Here is a 15,245-nt window from a genome sequence, read left to right as displayed (position 1 = left end):
CAGGATACGGCACAACGGAGACACAGGCGCAGACGTGCAGCAGGGACCCGTTCCAAGGATTCTTTTTAGATTAAGACCCTGCGTAAACCTTTTTTACTGTCTCTTATTGATACACATCCACCGAATTCTCAGCACAATTGAGAAGGATGCTAACGTCTTGGCATGTGGCCACGTCAGAATAATGCACGTACCTGGACACAAGGGGCTTCTAACAAAGGGCAGTATTTAGGCCCGGTTTATACCATAAAGACCGAATACCTTAGGGAGTGTTCAGCGTCGCGAGTTTGGCCTTATATGCATCAGCTCCGAATCATTGTCTTTGGTCAAATGTTGGGTTTGCCCGGCTCCTGTGTTTTGGTGCCTTACGTTCCGCTTTATCGGCTAAGGCAGCACCAGGAGAACTACTGCGATTGTGCCCTGGTTCATCCGGACGAGCACCTCAGTAGAGAAAGCCGAAAACTGACTGTCATGATATAGCGTGAGACTGGTCAACCACTCGATGACCTATCTGAATGTTAGAATTCCTCCGCCTTAACGAAGGGCCGTTTCCCGGCCAGGCATGTACGCACCCCGAGATCGGGAGAGTGCGGAGCCACCAGGGGCTATCTAGTAGCCCCACTGTCAAACTCCTATGGCTAAGTGAAAGTGTTAAAGCATTATAGTCCAGTTGCCTCGTTCGCTGCGCTATCACCTCCTTAATAGGACCAAGACATTGGGTTAAGTGTGAACACGCGTTTTTGCGAGCACCTCCGCATTATATGCATGGGGGCTGAAGCCGACGACTGCAATTTTTCAGGTTATACACATGTATACATAAACGGCCGCACAGGAGGCATCATATTACTTTCAGGCAAAAGTATAAACACAGCCTTATAAAATTTCATAAAAACATTATGTTTACAATGGGAATACATATCACTCAAACATAATATTCTTTGAGCACTGGGCCTCTATCAAACGAGCACCCTCGAGAACCACCTCGAAATAGTGCTCGGCAGCCACTCGGCCTATGGCCGAACCCTGCGCTCCAACAGTGGTAGCGTCCATCTCCGCCCAGTATGCTTTAACATGGGCAAGGGCCATCCGCGAGCCTTCTATGCACGCCGACCTCTTCATCGCATTAATGCATGGCACCGCACCAAGGACCTGCTGCACTAAACTAAAATAGCTGTTTGGTTTTGGCTTTTCCGGCCATATCTGATCCACAACAGACCTCATGGCGAGTCCGGACAACCTATTTAGTTCGGCCCATTTGGCTAGCTGATCAGTCAATGGAAGCGGACGCTCTGGAACGTTGAATTGCGACCAGAATAGCTTGTCCACCTCACGATCTGTTTGCCGAACTCCACAGTCGATCCAGAGGGGCATACCGTGGATCTCCGAACTTCCTCCATAGCATGAAGGGCTTGAAGGAAATATGCCCTAGAGGCAATAATAAAGTTATTATTTATTTCCTTATATCATGATAAATGTTTATTATTCATGCTAGAATTGTATTAACCGGAAACATAATACATGTGTGAATACATAGACAAACAGAGTGTCACTAGTATGCCTCTACTTGACTAGCTCGTTAATCAAAGATGGTTATGTTTCCTAACCATAGACAAGGGAGTTGTTATTTGATTAACGGGATCACATCATTAGTTGAATGATCTGATTGACATGACCCATTCCATTAGCTTAGCACCCGATCGTTTAGTATGTTGCTATTGCTTTCTTCATGACTTATACATGTTCCTATGACTATGAGATTATGCAACTCCCGTTTGCCGGAGGAACACTTTGTGTACTACCAAATGTCACAACGTAGCTGGGTGATTATAAAGGAGCTCTACAGGTGTCTCCAAAGGTAGATGTTGGGTTGGCGTATTTCGAGATTAGGATTTGTCACTCCGACTGTCGGAGAGGTATCTCTGGGCCCTCTCGGTAATGCACATCACATAAGCCTTGCAAGCATTACAACTAATAAGTTAGTTGTGAGATGATGTATTACGGAACGAGTAAAGAGACTTGCCGGTAACGAGATTGAACTAGGTATTGGATACCGACGATCGAATCTCGGGCAAGTAACATACCGATGACAAAGGGAACAACGTATGTTGTTATGCGGTCTGACCGATAAAGATCTTCGTAGAATATGTAGGAGCCAATATGGGCATCTAGGTCCCGCTATTGGTTATTGACCGGAGACGTGTCTCGGTCATGTCTACATAGTTCTCGAACCGTAGGGTCTGCACGCTTAAAGTTACGATGACAGTTGTTATGAGTTTTATGCATGTTGATGTACCGAAGTTTGTTCGGAGTCCCGGATATGATCACGGACATGACGAGGAGTCTCAAAATGGTCGAGAAATAAAGATTGATATATTGGATGACTATATTCGGACTCCGGAAGTGTTCCGGATGAGTTTCGGATAAAACCGGAGCACCGGGGGGTTACCGGAACCCCCCGGGGGGTTAATGGGCCTCATGGGCCTAATGTGGAGAAGAGGAAGGGGCTGCCAGGGCAGGCCGCGCGCCCCCTCTCCCCCTACTCCGAATTGGACAAGGAGGGAGGGGCGGCGCCCCCCCTTTCCTATTCTCCCTCCACCTCTCCTAGTTGGACAAGGAACGGGAGGGGAGTCCTACTCCCGGTAGGAGTAGGACTCCTCCTGCGCACCTCCTCCTGGCCGGCCGCACCACCCCTTGGATCCTTTATATACTGAGGCAAGGGGGCACCCTAGGACACACAAATTGATCCCCGTGATCGTTCCTTAGCCGTGTGCGGTGCCCCTACCACCATATTCCACCTCGGTCATATTGTTGCAGTGCTTAGGCGAAGCCCTGCGTCGGTAGAACATCATCATCGTCACCACGCCGTTGTGCTGACGGAACTCATCCCCGAAGCTTTGCTGGATCGGAGCCCGGGGAGCGTCATCGAGCTATACGTGTGCTAAGAACTCGGAGGTGCCGGAGTAACGGTGCTTGGATCGGTCGGATCGGGAAGACGTGCGACTACTTCCTCTACGTTGTGTCAACGCTTCTGTTGCGATCTACAAAGGGTACGTAGATCATACTCTCCCCTCTCGTTGCTATGCATCACCATGATCTTGCGTGTGCGTAGGAATTTTTTTGAAATTACTACGTTCCCCAACAGGGCTTCCCAGCCGCAATATCCCCGACTTCCTGCAGCTTCTCCTTCTTCGCTCTCATAGCAGAGCGGGTGTCTTTGTCCGCCATGGTGGCCTTCTCAAGGTCCGTTGCCTTCGCTCGGTTTTCTTTTTCAAGGAGCCGGCAACGGTCGGCAGTGCCTTCTAATTCTACGGCCATCTTGGCCATCTTCTCTTGGCTCTTGCAATGTGCGGCCTTCTCGGCTTTCAACTCTTCGGCCGCCTTCAAAGCAGCCGCATTACTAATCCTCGCTTGTTCCTTGGCTTGGGGAGCTCCGCCCGAAGGGTCTCCACGGTGGCAGCTCCGTCTGCAGTCACAACATATTAAAGATCCTGGAATCATGCTGCTCTTATTGTGTGACATTCACCAGAAAACATTACTTACCCTGTGATTCGTCAAGCCGCTTGTTAACAAGCTCGATGTCGGCGTCTGCCGCATCCAGTTGCCATTTTAATTCGGCAAACTCACTAGTCCGGCTAGCCACCGGAGCTTCCACCACCTGCACATAAAGGCAGTCTGGTTATTGCCTGGGACTCTTATCCTCTGTTCGCCGCCGTTCTCGACGACAACCAGAGTCTCAGGGGCTACTATCTACACAGGGCACACCTAACATGTGCGGTACTATCACATATTATCTCACGTACATCAAAGCCTGTCAGTAGACTCATAAAGGCTTCATGTAATCCGCTTTCGGCGGATGAAATTATTTCCATCACCGTACCCATCAGTGTACGGTGTTCTTCTGAGATGGCCGCTCGCCCCAACAGCTCCCTCAGAACGTCCGACCGCATACCAGACTGTGCCGGACTCTTTTGTTCGCTCTCCTCGAGAGACGGACGCTGGGGACTTCGGGGGTCTATGGGATTATCTTCTGGCCTCACCGGATCCGGAGAGGCCCTCCGTGACGACACTTCGGGGTCGCCCGCTTCTTGAGCGGAGGAGTCCGGAGGAGGCATTTCGCTCTCCATCATCTCCGGAAGAAGATCCCCCGAAGACAAGCTCAGCTGAGAGGGGCTAAGGCCCGAACTGCAAGATATATGCGGCGGTTATTTTCTCAGAAGAAAGATACTATACCTTCACTATTAAAGTATTTTTTGGATCACTTACGACTCGTTGGAGGGCTGATCCCCCCGCGGACTTTGTGCGGCAAGAGCACCCCCCGAGGCAGGACCCTCTGTTGGAGACTTCTTCTCCCGTTTGGAGGCCTTGGCTTCCGGATCCTCGGAAGCATTCCTTTTCCTCCCCCGGTTATCCTCCTTCATGGAGGCGCTCATTCCCTTGGTTGGAACCGGCAGCGATGGGGGCCCGCGTCCGCCCGTATTATCCCCCCTGTATCTTCTTTCGAGGGCTTTGGGCAAGGTGCGAGCTCGAGCATCTTTTCCAATACCGGATTTTCCAAACCCTCAGGGAGGGGGGCCAAACACCGAATCATCTTCGCCTTTGTTAGCCAGTCTTGGTCAAAGAGCGAACTCTTAGAAATAACTTCATGATTAATAAAAGACAGTGTGTTCGGCTAGAGGATTTCTTACTTGTTCGGCGGCGCGGTTACTGCTCAGGCCCACGTCCTCGGTAGTATCCGGACACTCTATTTGAGGTCCGAAGAATGACTTGTACATCTCCTCGTGCGTTAGGCCGAGGAAACTTTGAATGGCACGCGGCCCTTCTGGGTTGAACTCCCACAAGCGAGGGGGCCGCCGTTTGCAAGGCTGGACTTGACGAACCAGCATAACTTGCATTACCACAACCAAATTAAAATCTCCCTCGAAGAGATCTTGAATGCGGCTTTGCAGTATAGGCACGTCCTTGGCTGGACCCCAGCTCAGACCTCTGCTAATCCATGACATCAGTTGTGGTGGGGGGCCCGAGCGGAAGGCGGGGGCAGCCACCCACTTGGCACTTCTAGGAGCCGTGACGTAAAACCACTCCCGTTGCCATAGTTCGGACACCTCTGGAAAGGAACCTTTCGGCCATGGAGCTCCTGCCATCTTGCTTATTGATGCGCCTCCGCACGCTGCATGTTGCCCCTCGATCATCTTCGGCTTCACTTCAAAGGTCTTGAGCCACAGGCCAAAGTGAGGGGTAACGCGGAGGAAGGCCTCACACATGACAATAAATGTTGAAATGTGGAGAAAGGAGTCCGGAGCTAGATCGTGGAAATCTAGCCCGTAATAGAACATCAAACCCCTGACGAACAGATCTAGAGTGAGGCCTAGGCCTTAGAGGAAGTGGGAGACGAACATGACGTTCTCGTTGGGTTCGGGAGTAGGGACGACCTGCCCTCGAGCAGGCAGCCGATGCGAAACCTCGGCGGTCAGGTATCTGGCCTCCCTCAACTTCTTGATTTCCTCTTCCATAACGGAGGAGGGCATCCATCGGCCTTGAAGGCTGGATCCGGACATCACTGAAGATCCGGAGCACCTAACCTGGGCTTTGGGTGTTAGAACTCGAGGCAGGGAAGGGGTTCGATTGAGCACGAGAGGGAAAAAGCGAAAACCTTGTCCCTTTATAAAGAGGATGAATATCAAGCGTCCTCTCCGTAGCCGTTTGGGACTTGCCTATAATCTAGGAGTCCTAGACACGGTTGGGTTACCCACGCCCGTATTAATGAGAATCCCGTAACAAGGGGACACGATCTCTGCTTTGACAAGACGTGTCGAAAAACTGCCTCGCGTTATGTGCGGGGCTGGTTAAAGGAAACGGTTCGAATAATCACCGGGCCATGACATAACGTCATACTGTCAAAACAAGTCAGCAAATTAGATTTGCGAAAATATTATTCTCTCTACGGTGGTATGTGGAACTTATTTTGCAGGGTCGGACACTATCCTCGTATTCAAATTCTTCTGTGACGTATTCGAAGAAGGAACCCGCCTTGCAATGCCGAAGACAATACTGCGCACTGGACTCATCGTCATTGAAGCCTGGTTCAGGGGCTACTGAGGGAGTCCTGGATTAGGGGGTCTCCGGACAGCCGGACTATCTCCATTGGCCGGACTGTTAGACTATGAAGATACAAGATTGAAGACTTCGTCTCGTGTCCGGATGGGACTCTACTTGGCGTGGAAAGCAAGCTAGGCAATACGGATATAGATATTTCCTCCTTTGTAACCGACCTTGTGTAATCCTAACCCTCTCCGGTGTCTATATAAACTGAAGGGTTTTAGTCCGTAGGACAACAACCATAACATACAATCATACCATAGGCTAGCTTCTAGGGTTTAGCCTCTCTGATCTCGTGGTAGATCTACTCTTGTACTACCCATATCATCAACATTATTCAAGCAGGACGTAGGGTTTTACCTCCATCAAGAGGGCCCGAACCTGGGTAAAACACCGTGTCCCCTGCCTCCTGTTACCATCCGGCCTAGACGCACAGTTCGGGACCCCCTACCCAAGATCCGCCGGTTTTGACACCGACATGTACCCAACAGTTTCTTTTGGGTATCCTATGAACACACACTATTCCGATTTGGGTTCGAGCTTATCAGTTTGAACTTTTTCACATAAGCATCGCAACCCCAAACTTTAAGAAATGACAGCTTTGGTTTCTTGCCAAACCATAGTTCATACGGTGTCATCTCAACGAATTTAGATGGTGCCCTATTTAACGTGAATGCAGTTGTCTCTAATGCATAACCCCAAAACGATAGTGGTAAATCGGTAAGAGACATCATAGATCGCACCATATGCAATAAAGTACGATTACAACGTTCGGACAAACCATTATGCTGTGGTGTTCCAGGTGGCGTGAATTGCGAAACTATTCCACATTGTTTCAAATAAAGACCAAACTCGTAACTCAAATATTCGCCTCTGCGATCAGATCGTAGAAACTTTATTTTCTTGTGACGATGATTTTCCACTTCACTCTGAAATTCTTTGAACTTTTCAAATGTTTCCGACTTATGTTTCATTAAGTAGATATACCCATATCTCCTCAAATCATCTGTGAAGGTCAGAAAATAACGATACCCGCCGCGAGCCTCAACACTTATCGGATCACATACATCAGTATGTATTATTTCCAATAAGCTAGTTGCTCGTTCCATTGTTCCGGAGAACGGAGTCTAAGTCATCTTGCCCATGAGGCATGGTTCGCAAGCATCAAGTGATTCATAATCAAGTGATTCCAAAAGTCCATCAGCATGGAGTTTCTTTATGCGCTTTACACCAATATGACCTAAACGGTAGTGCCGCAAATAGGTTGCACTATCATTATCAACTTTGCATCTTTTGGCTTCAATATTATGAATGCGTATCACTACGATCGAGATTCAATAAACCATTCACCTTAGGTGTATGACCATAGAAGGTTTTATTCATGTAAATAGAATAACAATTATTCTTTGACTTAAATGAATAACCGTATTGCAAGAAACATGATCCAATCATATTATGCTCAACGCAAACACCAAATAACATTTATTTGAGGTTCAACACTAATCCCGAAGGTAAAGGGAGTGCGCGATGGTGATCTTATCAACCTTGGAATCATTTCCAACACACATCGTCACCTCGTCATCAACTAGTCTTTGTTTATTTTGCAACTCCCGTTTCGAGTTACTACTCTTAGCAACTGAACTAGTATCAAATACCGAGGGGTTTACTATAAGCACTAGTAAAGTACACATCAGTAACATGTATATCAAATATACCTTTGTTCACTTTGCCATCCTTCTTATCCGCCAAGTATCTAGGACAGCTCCACTTCCAGTGACCATTTCCTTTGCAGTAGAAGCACTCAGTTTCAGGCTTGGGTCTAGCTTTGGGCTTCTTCATGGGAGTGGCAACTTGCTTGCCATTCTTCTTTAAGTTCCCTTTCTTTCCCTTGCCCTTTTACTTGAAACTAGTGGTCTTGTCAACCATCAACACTTGATGCTTTTTCTAGATTTCCACCTTCGCCAATTTCAGCATCGCGAAGACCTTTGGGAATCGTTTCCGTTATCCCTTGCATATTATAGTTCATCATGAAGTTATGGTAACTTGGTGATAGTGACTAGAGAACTCTGTCAATCACTATCTTATCAGGAAGATTAACTCCCACTTGATTCAAGTGATTGTATTACTCAGACATTCTGAGCACATGCTCACTCGTTGAGCTATTCTCCTCCATCTTGTAGGCAAAGTACTGTCAGAGGTCTCATACCTCTTGACATGGGCATGAGTATGAGATACCAATTTCAACTCTTGGAACATCTTATATGCTCCGTGGCGTTCAAAACATTTTTGAAGTTCCAGTTCTAAGTCGTAAAGCATGGTGCACTAAACTATCAAGTAGTCATCATACCGAGCTTGTCAAACATTCATAATGTCTGCATCTGCTCCTGCAATAGATCTGTCACCTAGCGGTGCATCAAGGACATAATTCCTCTGTGCAGCAATGAGGATAATCCTCAGATCACGGACCTAGTCCGCATCATTGCTACTATCATTTTTCAACATAGTTTTTCTCTAGGAACATATAAAAAATAAATGGGGAGCTACATCGCGAGCTATTGATCTACAACATAGTTATGCAAATACTATCAGGACTAAGTTCATGATAAATTAAAGTTCAATTAATCATATTACTTAAGAACTCCCACTTAGATAGACATCTCTCTAGTCATCTAAATGATCACGTGATCCAAATCAACTAAACCATGTTTGATCATCACGTGAGATGGAGTAGTTTTCAATGGTGAACATCACTATGTTGATCATATCTACTATATGATTCACGCTCGACCTTTCGGTCTCTAGTGTTCCGAGGCCATATCTGCTTATGCTAGGCTCGTCAAGTTTAACCTGAGTATTCCGCGTGTGCAAAACTGGCTTGCACCCATTGTATGTGAACGTATATATTATCACACCCGATCATCACGTGGTGTCTCGGCACGACGAACTGTCGCAACGGTGCATACTCAGGGAGAACACTTATACCTTGATATTTAGTGAGAGATCATCTTCTAATGCTACCGCCGAACTAAGCAAAATAATATGCATAAAGGATAAACATCACATGCAATCAAAATATGTTACATGATATGGCCATGATCATCTTGCGCCTTTGATCTCCATCTCCAAAGTACCGTCATGATCTTTATCGTCACCGGCATGACACCATGATCTCCATCATCTTGATATCTATCAATGTGTCATCACATGGTCGTCTCGCCAACTATTGCTCTTGCAACTATTGCTATCGCATAGAGACAAAGTAAAGCAATTATTTGGCGCTTGCATCTTATCGCATAATGCCAGTTGCCGATAACTTCAACAAAAACATGATCATCTCATACAACAACTTATATCTCATCACGTCTTGACCATATCACATCACAACAAGCCCTGCAAAAACAAGTTAGACGTCCTCTACTTTGTTGTTGCAAGTTTTACGTGGCTGCTATGGGCTGAGCAAGAACCGTTATTACCTACGCATCAAAAACCACAACGCGGTATAGTGATTGCTTTTTGATCTTCAGAAAGAACCCTGTTCATTGAATCCGATTCAACTAAAGTTAGAGAAACAAACACCCACTAGCCACCTGTGTGCGAAGCACGTCGGTAGAACTAGTCTCGCGTAAGCGTACGCATAATGTCGGTGTGAGCCGCTTCATCCAACAATACCGTTGAATCAAGAATCAACTAGTGACGGCAAGCAATATGTATATACCCACACCCACAACTCCTTTGTGTTCTACTCGTGGATATAACATCTACGCATAGACCTGGCTTGGATGCCACTATTGGGGAACGCAGCAATTTCAAAAAAAATTCCTACGCACACGCAAGATCATGGTGATGCATCGCAACAAGAGGGGAAGAGTGTTGTCCATGTACCCTTGTAGACCATAAGCGGAAGCATTATGACAATGCGGTTGATGTAGTCGTATGTCTTCATGATCCGACCGATCCTAGTACCAAAAGTACGGCACCTCTGCAATCTACACACGTTCGGCTCGATGACGTCCCACGAAATCACGATCCAGCAGAGTGTCGAGGGAGAGCTTCATCAGCACGACAGCGTGCAGACGGTGATTATGAAGCTACCAGTGCAGGGCTTCGCCTAAGCACTACGACGATATGACCAAGGTGGATTATGGTGGAGGGGGCATCGCACACAGCTAAGGGATCAATGATCAACTTGTGTGTCTATGGGGTGCCTCCTGGCCACGTATATAAAGGATGGAGGGAGGAGGAGGCTAGCCCTCATAGGGCGCGCCCAAGGTGTGGAGTCCTACTAGGACTCCCTAGTCCTAGTAGGATTCCACCTCCCACATGGAATAGGAAAAAGGGAAGGGAGAAGGAGAAGGAAGGAAGGGGGCGCCCCCTTTCCCTAGTCTAATTTGGACCAGTCCATGGGGAAGGGGTGTGGCCACCCTTGAGGCCTTTCTCTCCTTTCCCGTATGGCCCATTAAGGCCCACTACGAATTCCCGTAACTCTCCGGTACTCCGAAAAATACCCGAATCGCTTGGAACCTTTCCGATGTCCGAATATAGCCTTCCAATATATCGATCTTTCTGTCCCGACCATTTCGAGACTCCTCGTCATGTCCCCGATCTCATCCAGGACTCCGAACAAACTTTGGTCATCAAATCACATAACTCATTATACAAATCATCAAAGAACGTTAAGCGTGCGGACGCTACGGGTTCGAGAACTATGTAGACATGACCGAGACTCATCTCCAGTCAATAACCAATAGCGGAACCTGGATGCTCATATTGGTTCCTACATATTCTACGAAGATCTTTATCGGTCAAACCGCATAACGATATACGTTGTTCCCTTTGTCATCGGTATGTTACTTGCCCGAGAATCGACCATCGGTATGTCAATACCTAGTTCAATCTCGTTACCGGCAAGTCTATTTACTCATTCCGTAATGCATCATACCGTAACTAACTCATTAGTCACATTGCTTGGAAGTCTTATAGTGATGTGCATTACCGAGAGGGCCCAGAGATACCTCTCAGATACTCGGAGTGACAAATCCTAATCTTGATCTATGCCAACTCAACAAACACCATTGGAGACAACTGTAGAGCATCTTTATAATCACCCAGTTACATTGTGACGTTTGATAGCACATAAGGTGTTCCTACGGTATTCGGGAGTTGCATAATCTCGTAGTGAGGAACATGTATAAGTCATGAAGAAAGCAGTAGCAATGAAACTGTAATGATCATCGTGCTAAGCTAACGGATGGGTCAAGTCAATCACATCATTCTCTAATGATGTGATCTCGCTTATGAAATGACAACTCTTTGTCCATGGCTAGGAAACGTAACCATCTTTGATTAACGAGCTAGTCAAGTAGAGGCATACTAGTGACACTCTGTTTGTTTATGTATTCACACATGTACTAAGTTTCTAGTTAATACAATTCTAGCATGAATAATAAACATTTATCATGATATAAGGAAATATAAATAACAACTTTATTATTGCCTCTAGGGCATATTTCCTTCAACCTAGTGTCCACGTTCCTGCATGCAAATGGCTTCAAATATGTGGCCATGCACATGAAGTGTTGTTTCCGACCGAGTTGAGGCATGTCATTGTTAGAAGGGAGAGAGGGATTTGGTGGAATAGTTGATTGTATTTATTGAGCCTCGTGGGCATATATATAGGAGTACTATTAGGAACGGGAGTATATCGACCAGAGGGGGTGAATGGGAGATTCGAAAATTCTTGCGAATGTTTTGAAATGATCCCTAAAACAACGTTGGAAATAAGGTTCGGTAGATATGAATTCAATCATGCATACTATTGAGGAACAAAAACTTCGATGTAGGATGCAATAATGGTTCGAGCATAGGATAGAAAAAGCTTGATGATAACGAAGGTAATGCAATATGCCAATAGAAGTAATATCATGACGGAATGCTAGAAATGAGCTGCGATGAATAACTATGAAGAAAAGCTATACTGATCTAAAAGATCACATCACAGAGGATATCAAGAACTAAGGTAGCATAACAGAATGATGAGGGTACAACAATGTGAGCAACGAATGATAACTGATGCAAGAGTGGAGCCGAATGATATACTACCGAGAATAACTGATCAAATTAACTATCATCACAGAGCACAAATGAGAACTGCTGAAAGTAATGCAGTGAAGTAAATTTAACCAGTGATGCTCGATGCCGACAGAGAGATTTGGTAGACCGGTTACCCTTCTGCCAAAGGGCTACGTCCGGTTGGAGGGGTTGTGACTTACCACGAAAGATAAGCTCTCTTCACCCTATTCTCCTTCAACTCAAAGCTGATTAGAGTCCATTTGATTTCACTCGTGGTAGATACTTGTCGGTGATCTCCAAACCTTCTTCCGACCTCCGCGAACCACAGTCACTCTCGGTTGCGGAAGATCTAGCTCGGTGAAGACAACAACTCGTCAACACTCGAGCCGAAACCTATCCGTCTAGAGTGTGCGCAACTCTCAAGAGTAATAGGTACAAGAACTCCAACTCAAAACTACCGTGATGCTCAAGCAATATCTAAGTTTGGACTCTTGATTTTTCTCTCGGTGGATCTTAAACTCACATCACTCGGAAACGGGATGCTGTAGGATTTCGGACTCTGGCAAAACCCTTGAGGTTCGAACTCTGGGGTGCGCACGAAGATCTCTCCCTCTAGCTCACGCTCTCACCGCAATCTCATAGCTAAGCACGTCAAACTCGCAGAACACAGGACACAGGGGTTATACTGGTTCGGGCCACCGTTGTGGTGTAATACCCTAATCCAATGTGGTGTGGTGGATTGCCTCTTGGGCTGAGGATGAACAAGTACAAGGGATGAACAACCTCCTGAGGAGAGGTGTTCTTGAGCTCGATGAGCTTGTGTGGTTGAGTCTGGAATGGACCTGATCCCAGACCCGTTGCCTCCTATTGTGGTGGCTAGTCCTATTTATAGACGCCCTGGCCCTCTTCCCAAATGTAGGTGGGAAGGGATCCCACAATGGCCAAATTTGAAGGGAGACAACTAGTATAAGTTATCCTGACAGGCTGTGGTGGTGACACCGTCCTGGGCTCCACGGTGACCTCTGCCTTGCCGTCCTGCTGGTCTTGGTCTTGTTGCACCGATATGGAAACCTTTGCCTGATGCCTCGGGACTCCTTGCCTGCGCCTGTCCCTTTAGCACCAAAGAGGAAATGAGGACACTGCGTGCTGGCGCCTTCCTGGTGCCCGCTTGGCCTTGGTCGTCATGGCTTGCATCACAGGGACCTCGCGAGCTGTCCCCCGCCTTAATCTCTCTACCCCTCGCGAGCCAGCCTGGTGAGGCCGCCCCCGGGGAAGTCTTGCGTCGTCCGACTCGCGAGGCTTGGCCCATCGCGAGGGTCTTGAGTGTTCGCTTCTGAAGATGGGCTGCACGGGGCCGCTGGTGGAGCCACGCCATGGGCCGCAGGCAGCCAAGTCTGGGGACCCCCGTTCCCAGGACGCCGACAGTAGCCCCCAGACCCAAGGCGTGCTCGGACTTGGCTTCAAGCCAAAGCCAAGGGGCCAGTGCGGAGCGCCGTGGGCCCCAACAGCCTGTGGCCTCGGTTAACGCGTGGCGATTGATGGGACGTGGGCATCTCCGCTTCCCCATGCTGCCTTGATATCCGCCTGGCTAGGCGGCCACTGTGACCTACACAGTTATTCCCCCGTTGCTGGCGACGCACCTCTCCAATTTTTCCGCCTTCCCAAACAATAACCTCCTCCCCCAACTTGACCTAAGCTTGGCCCTCCCCATCGCCGTGGCGCCAAGTCGAACGGAGAAGGGAAAGAAGAAGTCCTAGTCTTCATCCGAGCCACCTTTGGTCATTGAACCCGCCGTCGGTCGGTCATTGGTGCTCAACCAGGAAGCCATGGACAAGGTCCGCCTAGCACTCACCTCTGGCTTCAACGAATTGGGGAAGATGGGGGCCTGGAGCGCATCCCGTGCTTCTATTGATAGGACAACAACCGAGGTCCAATTCTTCATTGACGCCCTGTGGGCCGGCCTGGTTCCTCCCTTTTCCTCCTTCTTCAATGCCATGTTTTCCCACTATCAGATCCATATGCTGCACCTAGATCCCCAATCCGTCTCCCTTCTTGCCGTTTTCGCCTTCGTCTGCGAGGCCATGGTGGGCATTGCTCCCTCCGTGGCTCTACTGCGCCATTTCTTCTCGCTGCACCTGACTGATCCTCGGCAATGCTCGGGATGCCTGAGCTTCCAGGCCGTGGCTGCGATGGCCGGCTCAGGGATTGACTTTGAGCTCCCACCATCTGCCAGCGGGTTCCAGACACGGTGGGTGTTCGTGGACGTCGACGTGCTCAGCCCCTGTTCTCGCCCCCTTTGCCACTTGCCGTCCCCAGCTTCGGCTGGGGTCATGAGAGGCTCGTTGACCCATGCCTTGCCTTCGTCTGGCTCCGGTTGAAGAGGCTGAAAGATCTCGGCATGACTGCGCCCATGAAGAGGCTGAAAGATGCCGTGTCCCGACCGATGTGGGCCTTGTCCAGCAGCAAGGATCGTATGAGGCTCCATGAGTCTGGGATTCCGCTTGAGGCACAACGAACGATGCTGGAGGTCCTGACGGGCGACCCTTCGCCAGCCGACATGCCGCAGGAGGGTTGTCTCTTGTACTGCTGCTCGAACAGGGTGGAGTTTGTGGTGCAGACCCCGCTCGAGGCTCCCGAGGCGCCATCTCTCGGGGCTCATGACCTGTAACACCCACAATGCAGCTATATCTCCCATGTGTCGGGGCACGACTTAGAGGCATAGCCGCATGGTAGGTTTGTCGCAAGAGGGGTAATCTTCACACAATCCCATGTACTGAATAAGAAAGGGATAAAGAGTTGGCTTACAATCGCCACTTCACACAAATGCAACTTATACATACATCATTCAGAATACAATCAAGGTCCGACTACGGAACCAAAGTAAAAGAAGACAACCCCAAATGCTAGATCCCCGATTGTCCCAACTGGGCTCCACTACTGATCAACAGGAAACGAAACAAAACAACGATCAAGATCTTCATCGAGCTCCCACTTGAGCTCAGTTGCGTCACCTGCTCTGGCATCCGGGACCTGCAACTATTTGGAAGTATCTGTGAGTCACGAGGACTCAGCAATCTCACACC

This window comes from Triticum urartu, chromosome 7A (assembly GCF_056163025.1).
Source record: "Triticum urartu cultivar PI428250 chromosome 7A, HENAU_Tu73, whole genome shotgun sequence".
NCBI classification, from domain to species: Eukaryota; Viridiplantae; Streptophyta; class Magnoliopsida; order Poales; family Poaceae; genus Triticum; species Triticum urartu.
This window is presented reverse-complemented; position numbering follows the sequence as displayed.